Source organism: Nannospalax galili, unplaced genomic scaffold (assembly GCF_000622305.1).
Source record: "Nannospalax galili isolate Female #2095 unplaced genomic scaffold, S.galili_v1.0 scaffold66, whole genome shotgun sequence".
Classification (NCBI taxonomy): Eukaryota; Metazoa; Chordata; class Mammalia; order Rodentia; family Spalacidae; genus Nannospalax; species Nannospalax galili.
This window is the reverse complement of record NW_008356058.1, coordinates 1,432,980-1,444,583: the sequence shown is the minus strand read 5'-3', so window position 1 is coordinate 1,444,583 and position 11,604 is coordinate 1,432,980. Positions and strand designations below refer to the sequence as shown.

Sequence of the window (11,604 nt, the reverse complement as noted above, 5' to 3'; positions counted from 1 at the left end):
CAGGGCTTATGCTGAGTTCAATATTGTATAACTGTATTAACTCAACTGTGAACCTAGAAACTTACAGCCACTTGTGAAAGAGATGCAATCTTGCTCTGGAGTGTGTTACTGAATGTGTTAAAGCTGTAATGAAATGCTTCTAATCATGTGGTTATTAAATAAAAAAATGCTTTGTATGAAATTTTTTTTTAAAAAACAGCACATACTGGGGCTGGAAAAAAATGTCTACAAAGTGATAGTATCTGAAAGAAGAAAGCAAGCCTCTAAAAGATTGAAAGCTGCTAATGGTGAGAGAATTTCACTTGTCTCAAGTGTTCTGCCCCATGGACATTGACAGTGGCTTTATAAAGTGGCTGAACGAAGAGCCTATGTTTATTGCTTCAAAGACTGGGTGGGACCCACGTAAGCAAAACACATGAACACTGAAGTGGAAAGAATCTGTAGAACAAGTAGGCCTAGGCACACTGGGTGGCTCTGGAGGCTTCCCTGGTAGGCCCTGTAGTAGCTCAGGCTACTGCCACCAGGGATGAACCTAGCTGATGTGCACAGAACATGTCTGATGGACAGTTCTGGGCTTTCACAATATTATGTTACTATTTGCACGTTAGGGTACTGACATCATCCACTTTTAAGGTAATTCAGGGGGCTTTGATAGCCAAATCTCAAATTTGTTTGCAATATACAAGCTGTAAATCACTATTCCTACTCAAAATGTACAAAGGAATTTTCCTATAATGCTAGTTCAGATCCATGAAGGACATTTCCTCTCATATAGCATTTCATAGCACCTACTGAACACAATCCTCCATAGCTTATTTATTTAAAAATTCACTACGGGCTCTGAATATCTAGAACAAGTTTCAGAGGTGTATCAGATACAGCGTCATCGAGACACACTTAGTCCAGGACATCCTGCTCCAACAGCAACAACTGGTACATAATAGGAGTTACTAGGCATTAAGTGTTGAATGAATTAGGTGAGGAATGTTTTTTTTTTAATTTTTTAATTTTTTTGAGACAGGGTCTCCCTGTAGCCCCAGCTGGCCTACAACTCGCTATGTAGACCAGACTGGCCTCCACCTCACAGAGAATCATCTGCTTCTGTCTCTCAAGTGCTGGGAATAAAGCCATGTACCACCACATCTCTCAAGGAGTTCTTTTTAAAAATTACTTTATTATTTATCTATGTGTATCTCTCTCTCTCTCTCTCTCTCTCTCTCTCTCAGCTGGAATAGGGTGTGACTTCTGAAAGGGCAGTGAGCACTCTTGACCACTGAGCCATCTCTCCAGTCCTGGTGAAGAATTCTTTGTATAGAGTCCTCACCATCAGCTGCAAGAAGTTACATAATACAACTCTTAGTATAACTCTGTGTGCTACAGGTATTATGTCACAATATGACATCTTATAGCAAAGATACAGAAGAAACAATGTGAAATATTAAGGACACAAGGCTGCATAATTTCTGTGTTCAGTATGGTAGGTACATATGTGCGTGCATGTGGGCAGAAGACAAGTACTTCTCAAGGAAGATCAATACCAGAGGTAGCACTTAAACTGAGGCTTTGAAAGGCCAAATACAAATACAAGGAGGGGAAATAAGTCTGAGAAAGTAGAGTAACACGTACAAAGGCCCAGAGGAATGACGGGATACCTTGTTTATGAGGTGATTATATGTAATTAGCTGAGTGGGCAGAGTGAGAAGGTGAGCACCGAGTGAGGACACATGGGCACGCATGCTAAGTATGACAAGTCATAACTTCAGGATATCCCTGAGAATCATTGGTGGACAGTTGTAAAATTCAAGCAGTTCAAAATTCAAGTTGTAAAATTCTCAAGAGAGAAACATAAATATGTGTGACAGAAAGTGACTTCTGGGGACAAAATAGAAAGTGAGATAGAGAAGTCCAAGGACAAACAGATTTGAAGGAGAAAGGACTCGATGTCAAGAGCTAAGATGTGTCTCACATAAGCAGTGGCTGTAAGAATTACATAAGAGAGGCTAATATATTGGCATTTTGAAATTTGGAAGAATTAATTCATTGAAAATACATAGTATGAAAAAGGAAGAATCTAAATTAACTTACAAGTTTATGTCTTGGAGAACAGAATGTAGGGGACATTTCCTAAAATTATGGAGTATAGGAATAATGTGACATGGAAGCCATCAAAAAGAAATATGATTCCATTTGGGTAATGTAAATCTAAATTGGCCTGTAGGGCATATGAGAGGACGAGTCAAGCACGAGGACCATGGATCTGCTCGTTCTCTGTTCATTTCAGCTGACACTGCTGAAAGCCAGAGTGAGGTAAAAAGAGAGAGTATACAATGAAGCACAGATCCGGGTCACAGTCACCTGCAGACAATGAGCATCTAAGCAATAAAGACCCTGAACTAAGGTTAAGAACAGAATTTCAGTACTTGCTTTGGCAGCACATGTACTAAAATAGGAATGATACAGAGAAGATCAGCATGGCCCCTATGCAAGGATGACAGGTGAATCTATGAAGCGTTCTATTAAAAGAAGAAAAAGAGGAATAGGAGGAGGAGGAGGAGGAGGAAGAGGAGGAGAGGAGGAGGAGGAGGAAGAGGAGGAGGAGGAGAGGAGGAGGAGGAAGAGGAAGAAGAGGAGGAGGAGGAGAGGAGGAGGAGGAAGAGGAAGAAGAGGAGGAGGAGGAGAGGAGGAGGAGGAAGAGGAAGAAGAGGAGGAGGAGGAGAGGAGGAGGAGGAAGAGGAAGAAGAGGAGGAGGAGGAGAGGAGGAGGAGGAAGAGGAGGAAGAGGAGGAAAAGGAGGAAGAGAAGGAGGAGGAGGAAGAGGAGGAGGAGAGGAGGAGGAGAAGGAAGAGGAGGAGGAAGAGGAGGAAGAGGAGGAGGAGGAGAGGAGGAGGAGGAAGAGGAAGAAGAGGAGGAAAAGTAGGAAGAGAAGGAGGAGGAGGAAGAGGAGGAGGAGAGGAAGGATATTTCAAAGATGGAGAAGCACAACATAATATAAAGAGACTGGGACAGCATTTTCTGGTAATTACCTTCCATGTCACTTTGGCTCTGATAGTTCTCCCACTGAGATGAAGACTCTACCATTCTTCCCCTGGACGCCTGGGTGAGGCTCTGATAGCTTTCACTTGTTCCCCAGAACCCAGCTCCCATGTTCCAAGAAAGCCCAAGTGAGACCAGCAGAGAGACGACCTGAAGGGACCATGTGAAGGAATTCTGCTGACAGATTGGCAGAGGCATTAGCCAACACTCATCACAGATCAATGAAGATGCCTCCAGATGATTGCTGCTCACAGTTTCCAACTCCTCCCTAGCCTTCAGCTCTTCCCATACTTCCCAGGTAGAGACAAGACAACCCTCTGTGTCCAGTCCAAATGTCCCATCCTAAGTGTCTGAGCATTATGTAATGGCTGGTTTATACCATCAGGCTTAGAGTGAGGGCAATCACAGAGGTTACTGGCTGAGTGGAACAGAAGTCAAACAAATGAATAGGAATTCTCAAGAAAGAACAGAAGCTAATCAGAGTGTTCAAAGATGACACACAAGTGTCTGCCTGCCTGGGAAGCTAGAAGGCCATGTGATATGCAGGATCCATGCAGAGGTTATGTCCCAGGGGACATGCAGCAATGAAAATGCACTGCAAATCCCAAGTTCGAATCATCGTTTCTGTTGTTTTCAGAATACAGCTCTACAAGTAACCGTTGCTGGTTTATACTACCAAATAAAATCATGGGATCCAACAAAATTAATAATGATTAAACTAATGATTTTCAAGTATTCCAAAAGGTCTTTTTTTTTCTTAGCATGTACTGTGCTAAACATTGAGTGATGAAGAAGAAAGGTAAGTCATAGAAAATTTGAAAAGGGGCCCAGTTCTTTGGGCAGGCGTCCTAGTTTATTTCTTCACTGCTGTGACAAAATACTCTGACCACTACCAACTTGGGGAGGAAAGGGTTTATTTAGCTTACATCTCTAAGGTCACAGTTCATCTGGGAGCCCAAGGTAGGAACTCAGGGCAGGAACCTGGAGGCAGGAGCTGGAGCACAGGCCATGGAGGAATGCTGCTTACTGGCTTGCTTTTCACAAGAGGTGAGTTAGGAGATTCAAATGGGTCTATCTCTATAATTGTTTCAAATAGTCTACACCATGGATTTTCAGTGCTCTCCATGCTATCTGAAGACTCTGAGTCAGAGAGCCTGCTCCAAATACCAACAAGCCCATTTAAAGAAATTCATCCTTACAGAACCAGTAGAATGAATATATATGTATAGAGATTTATCAGCTTAGCTCACAGGATAGAGTCTGAGTAGTCCAACAATGGCTGCACCACACTGGAGAGGCTGAGAATCCATAGTCGCTCAGTCCACAAAGCTGGATGTCTCAGTAGTCCCAATTTGGCGCTGAAGGTCTGACAAATTCCAAAAGATCAGCTAGTCTTTAGCATAAAGCAGCAAGATGAACTCACTATGGAGAGAAGGCAAGCAGTATTCCTCCATGGCCTGTGCTCCAGCTCCTGCCTCCAAGTTCCTGCCCTGAGTTCCTACCTTGGGCTCCCAGATGAACTGTGACCTGGGATACTTAAGCTAAATAAACCCTTTCCTCCCCAAGTTGGTAGTGGTCAGAGTATTTTATCACAGCAATGAATGAAGAAACAAACCAGGACAGCAGGATATCATCTTTCAATTCTTTATTCTCATCAGTACTAGTCTTGTCCTTTGATCCTTTGTTACCTGGCATCCACACACTATGTGCTGTAGTCTAATCTCTTATTTGGAGGAAATCTTCTCTAAGGAAAATATCATGGAATGGTAAATTCATTAAATAATATACAAATAGTTAAAATAAACACCAAATTAAAAATAAGAGAATAAATATTTTTCATCTATCAATAAACAATGCTCTCTACTTCCACCTCCATCAGTAGAAGTCTGACTACAGCAAAAAGACATGATGCAAAAAAGTAAAAAGGATTTCCAGATTAGCAAGGGCAAAAGTAAAGCTGTTCTTCTCTTGAATGGCATGATCTTCTGTGTAGAAACTGGAGGGATCTATAAAGCATTGCTACAACAAAGGGATTAAAGCACTAATGTCACGGAATACAAGGTCAACACAGGAAAATCAATTGTATTTGTACACACTAGTGACAACATATCGGATGGAGTAATTCAATATGGTACCAGGGGACTGTGGGATAGCCCCACATCTCAGATCCATGTTGGAAGACTCCCAAGACCCAGCATGTAGTTGCACTCAGGCTAAGATTTGTTAGAGTGCTGTGGTAAGGATAAGCAACCAGGTCAAAAGGGCCAAAGACACAGACAGACTCCTGTGAACACTCTCATGTACTTTCTTTCACATGAGTGACATGGTGCTCTCTATACGCTGGAAACAAAAAGGCAGCTGCATGTGTTTGATGTTCCTGTACAAGGAAGCCTTTTAGAGACTCGGTGGACAAGCCCGTTTAAATGGAGCAGGGATGGAAGGGTCGCAGGAGATGACCACATCTGTATCTTCTGCCTAATTCCAAATTCCAGAGTCCCAGAAGGAAAGCAGACATTCAACAAAACCGTGCTAGGTCTCCAAACCCCTAGGCACAGTGAGCCCACCTTGACAGCCAGGCAGTCTTTCTTCTTCTAACAAGTACAGAAAACTACGTACAAATCAAGTTCCCAAACACCACTCTAGGTGGCCAGGCTTGCCAGTGGTCTAAGCTCTGCAGTATTAACTTTTTCAAATGCTATTAAAAACTGCAGTAGCTCCCCCCTCAAACTGACAATTTACTATAAAATATATTGAAAAGTGAAGCACGTAAAACAGAAAAAAAAACTAGTTATAATCACCTTGGAAGACCTGTAAGGTCTCATTTAAGGCCAACTATAGAGCTAGAAGAAGCTGTACAATAAGGATAAATAACTGACAAATGAGAAAAGTTCACACCCAGCTGCTCATTCATGTATCTAAATGATTTTTGATAAGTCACTAATGTTGATCAACAATTGCTCACAAGTAACTATAAACCTTGATCAGAAAAAATGAAAACAGCACATCCCTCCTTTCTATCACATACAAATTAACATAAATGGTTCATAAATTTAGTAAAAAAGTAAAATTATAAAACATCTTGAAGACAGTATATAAGAGCACTGTCATAAGCTTAAGGTTAAATTCAAATCTTAACTATATTGAGACAACACTTTATACTCACTACAAGGGCCATAATCACAAAGGCAGATAATAACTGTTTGATTAGATATTGAATTATTGGAACTGTGTATCTTGCAGTGAGAATTCAAATGAAAATGCAGTTTTGGAAGAATTGCCATAAAATCAAGTGATCCCATTCCTAGGGAATATTCCTTGATGTAACCAAGATAAACCAGCATATGCATTCATAGAAAAATAGACACCGATAGTCACAAGAGTCAAAAAGTAGAAATAACCCAAACACCCATTAACATATGAATGGATACAAGATTTAAACTATCCATTGAATTATTATTCAGTCATGAAAATAATGAAGTACTGATACATGGAAGAACATGGATGAACCTCAAAACCACGTTGTCAACAAAGAGAGCAACAGAAGCTCACATCCATGATGATGGAAGTTATAGACTATATCCCAAATCGAAATCCCATAGAGACAGAAGGTAGTTAGTATATCCCAGGTTTTTCAGAGAATACTAGGTTGGGAAGCAAATGATGCATGACTTCAGAGTCTACAGGTTTCTTTGGAGGGTACCAAAATTCTTCTAGAAATTATTGTCCTGAATAATAAATGACTGGTAGTTGTATGCCTCTCAATAACCCTCAAACCATGGATTATATACTTGTAACGAATGAACTGGAAACCATGACAATTATATATCACTAACTCTAGTAACCATACTTACTCATTTTCTTTATTATATTTTACTTAACTATAATACCACAAAAGAGACACAATTTCAAACCATAAGGATATGGAGCAAATGGAATTCTTAAGAGGGATCAATCACCTTTCAAACTGTCTTCCTCTACCTTATAATGTGCAGCATACTCTTACCATGTGATATAGCCATTTTGATCTTGCCATTCATTTCAAGATAAAAAAATGTCCATGAAATGTCATACACACAAATGTTCATGCTCAGTATTATTCATAAGCGCATAGAGCTAGAAAGCACCTAAATTCCTTTAGATAAATGCATGTGCTTAAAAAAAGATATTGCTAGGCATGTTCCTGTAATTCTAGCAAATTGGGAGGCTGATTCAAGAGTATCCTGAGTTTGAGGACAGCTTGGGTTTCATAGAGAGATAATGTCTTAAAAACAAAAAGCTGGGCATGGCAGTGCACACCTGTAATCCCAGCGCTCAGAAGACAAAGGCGGGAGAGGGAGCATCACAAGTTTGAAGTTGATTTGGTCTACATGGCAAGGTCCAGGCCAACCAGAGCTACACAGTGAGACCAGTCTCAGAAAACCAAAGTAAAAGATACAAATACAAAAATATGAGAGGAAAATAAGAAAAAAATAGAGAAATTTAAACATGAAACAGCTTGGTGGCGCATGCCTTTGGCACCAGCACTCGGGAAACAGAGGCAGGCTGATCTCTGTGAGATTAAGACCAGTCTGGTCTACAAAGTGAGTGCCAGGTCAGCTGAGGCTATAGGGAGAACCTGTCTCAAAAAGACAAAAAAAAAATCCCATGAAAACAAATAATGAAATATATTATAATAGAGTAGACTCATATCACTTAGAAGACAGCCAAGTACAGTGTGAAGAATGTATGTTGTGTGAATTCAAATACAAAGTAAAACATCCTCTCTACTACAGAAGTTATACCACTGGCTGCCTGAAATGTGGTGCTGGGCAGAGAAAACCCTGTACAGGGAAATGAAGGGTGCTCTTACTAGCTGGAGAGGTTTTACATCCTGATTAAGGTGGTCCTTACATGACTATACACTATTTGTCAAAAGTCATCAACCTTAAAATGCTTGAATTTCTTTGTATGTAAATTATAGCTCCATGAAGTTGATTTAGAGGAAAAAAAAAAACAAAAAACGCTTGATGAAGGCAGTGACATATCTCTGGGAGAAGTTTTACAGGGCTGGTTTCTGAGTGATGGAATTTCAAGATGTTTAAATTGCTGGCTTGCTAGGATCCTCCAATCACACAATGACTATGCTTTCTCACCTTCTTCTCAGCACAGCCTTGTGATTCTCAGGGCCGTCCCTGTAATGCAGACATCACTAAATTGGAAGTCAGGAATCTTGATTCCAACCCTGTCTGTGTCATTTAGGGCCTATGCAATTTTGGTATAAATCCTGGCCTATAACTATAGAAGACCTATGTCACCGTCTGCGTATCAGATGGGTTTGTTACTGTGAAGTGTTTTAGTAAGAGGAATTGCAACCTCTGGAGAGGTACTTTCGCTTTTTATAGTGGGGTAGATGACACAGCCAGCCAGTCAGGAAGCCTGCCATTCTGCTTCTTAGAGATAGTTGTTCTTGTTCCTTTGAAGCAGAAAAGGAAGATTTGATTACCTTTTAGCACTAATCTTTAAAAGATTACTTGTATTTCTGTCTCTGTGCTTCTTTCTAGGTCCCTAGATCTGCTGTAGAGCTTAAGTCTATGTAGGTGACCAATTCTCAAGAACCAGAGAAGGCAGTGGTCTTCCCTAGCTTTGTGTAGTACAAGTCTGTGCTTCCTTGCATTCTTCCTCCTAAGTTCTGTCCTTGTGCCCCACACAGCAGCCTCCATCCTTATAATTAGACTGGAACAATGGAGTTTGTCTTAGGACTCAAATTTTGTTTTTCTTATTTGGCCCTCTTTTTGGTATGGAAGGTGTGGAATAAAAGCAATGGAGGGAGAGAGGACCAGGCAATGTGGGGCTGTGTGAGACTGAGGCACTCCTACTGACCAGGTCCTGACAGCTGCACGGGCAGCTCAGAACATGCAGACTGTTATAACACTCACCACCTTCTCCCTTCTGCTGGGGACCATTGTGCATGCTACTCTCGACAAACTAGCTATTTTTTTCAGTGACAAAATTCTCCTTAGCCCAGTCCTACATTTACAAACAATGTAATTTAATCCTCAATTCATTTTCCATCCCAAATACATACACATATGCATACATATGACTTCAACTTCAGTCAACCCTAGAGACGTGGGCAACCTGTTTTCTCACTAAAGAAGATCCTAAGCTAATCTTCTAAAACAAAATAAGACAGGATGCAGGAAGCATTTGATAGGGACACATGTGTTGCTAAACGTTTATTAAACTATTCAAGAAGTCAGAACCCCTCATTTAAAAATGAGAATGATGTCTACACCTCATGTTTGAGACGTAGCTTAAGATCAGGTATTATTTTGTGAGTACCACGCACAGTGCCTGCCACAACAAAATGCTCAACACAAGGTTTCTTAGTCTGTTTATTTACACATAAAATAAGATTCCAGAAGTTTCCTTTACAGGAAAAACTGAATTTGAGTGAGGCTCTATCATGTAGATGGTCGATAAAGGGTTTGCACTCCACATGTTCCAATCCTGTAGCTCCCATACCACATAGGCACAGAGCTTTGCACACTACATGCATTCAATGCATTCTTGTTAAACTCATTGGGTGGTAACATCCTTGGGAGCCCTGGGCTGACACTCTAAGCCTTAGTCCCTGACCCCAAAGAGCCTTGTACCTAATAGAAACAAGGAGGACAGTGAGTCTTTGGTGATGTGTCTCATTACATTTTTTTTCCATGTTAATTTCCTTCCTTTCCTTGAAGAAAACATAGACTTGGATACAAATTGAGACACTTCATGAAAAAAGTATTATTTTCAATGGATTTTTTAAGTAAACAAAAGCAGGCATTTTTGACAAAGACAAGAAAATGCCTTCAAAGAAGGTATGAGGGCCTGGGTGTGGATTTGAAATCCACTGGATGTTGCTAAAGAAAGAGGGTAGTGGGGGGCTGAGGAGATAGCTCAGTCAGAAATCCTTGCCACGTAGCCATTAGGAACTGCGTTCAGATTCCCAGCACTCATGTAAAAGCAACAGAAGAGATCACACTTCTGAAACCCCAACTCTGTGTGACCCTAGAGCTCACTGATCAGCTAATCTAGCCAAACTGATATCTTTCAGGTTCAATGAGAGAACCTGAAAAACTAAGGTGGAGGCCAATAGAGATACCTGAGGCCAATCTTTGCCTTCTGTGTGCACATACACACACATTGTATTTTTTGTTCACATATACAGGTACATACAAACACACATGCACGCGCACACGCGCATACACACACACACACACACACACACGAAGGATGGCTATGCAAATTCCAGGAAATTTAGAGTCATGTGACCAAAGGGTGAGAAACGTATACATCTAAATGATAACATGTCTTCCAACGGCGTTACAATATTTTAACAGTCTCTAAGTAGCCAGCTGCAATGTATTACACTGTGTTTTTCAAATTAATTGATTCTGTGCTCCTGGATTGCACTTTTACTCTTTCATCTCCTGAATCTTTGCAATGAGACTAAATGAGCCTTCACAAGGCTCATCCACTTTGATCTAGTTTCTCTGGGGGAAAGAAGCTCAGGATGTACATGTGAGATGCTGCTTGGCCTTGTTACAGGTGCTCATACAGGAAAAGAATGACAAATGGCAGGTGCCCCCGCCCCTGCGGTTCCTGCCTGTTACTTAAGCATCGGTTCCAACTGTTTCCGCCAGAGCGTCACATGCCCAGTTCCTAACAACGACCGACAGTCCTGTTTGTCCTCTTTACAGAGATCATTTGGTTTCACATGAAACATTTATAGTGACAATCTATTAATGGGTCACTCTGTTTCAGATGTTAACTACATCATTTAACTGTTAAATGCATATGTTCCGAAACAGGTAGCCAAAACCCATCTACACACACGTCCACATTTTTCTTTCTCTGAGTCTCTCTTCCCATCTGATCTCAAATTGCTGTAAGCATATCAGATCTTTATCAGTAACAAAAATCACAGTTCTAAGGCACCTGATTCTTTTTCACCACCACGGCTAAAGAGCTATAAGACTTCATTCAAATCACATAATCTTTCTGACTCTCAAGTTCTCTATCATTAAAATTTCCACTGTGCCTCTATCTTGGAGGAAGAGATTAAAGGCTTCTGTCATTACTAGTAGCCCCTATTTGACTCTGAACCATCATGTATATGGTCAGGGGGAGAAGGGGTCTCAGTTCCTGCGCTCCCCAGGCTGCTGTGGCTACTGTTGTGCTTCTAAGCTTCAGTGGCCTTAGCAAGGGCTCACTCTGCTCTGTTGATGTAATGTTCTAGTTTCTCAGACAGCTGCACCTCTCCCTGGATAGACTTGTCCCAGAGAGGCTCTGTCTAGACAGGAGACTAGGTAATCCAGCTGGGTGTACCTCAAGTTCACAGTCTTGAAGTGTGCTTCCACCAACAGAGCCCGGAGATGAAGAGAAAGCATCCATCTATTGTTCCTCCTTTCACCACCAGCTGGCATGGAGGGCTGACCCTTGGCTATCCTGAGACACCCCAGAGCCTCAGTTTGTTTCTGGGAAGCTAGAACCAGCAGGAACAAGATGGTCCCTATGCCTGCAAGCCCCTCCTCTTCCTCTTTCTCTT

At 41.3% G+C, this 11,604-nt stretch overlaps 1 protein-coding gene and 1 non-coding gene across 4 annotated transcripts in view; one reads left to right on the top strand and one right to left on the bottom strand.

The window, feature by feature from the left end:
* The window catches only part of Ntm (neurotrimin), a 1,074,128-nt gene that overhangs the window by 60,476 nt on the left and 1,002,048 nt on the right, over positions 1–11,604 (bottom strand). The gene's annotated exons all lie outside the window — the stretch shown is intronic.
* LOC115067806 lies at positions 2,417–2,523 on the top strand. Its single transcript, XR_003847167.1, has one exon. It is a non-coding gene; the product is annotated as a U6 spliceosomal RNA (small nuclear RNA).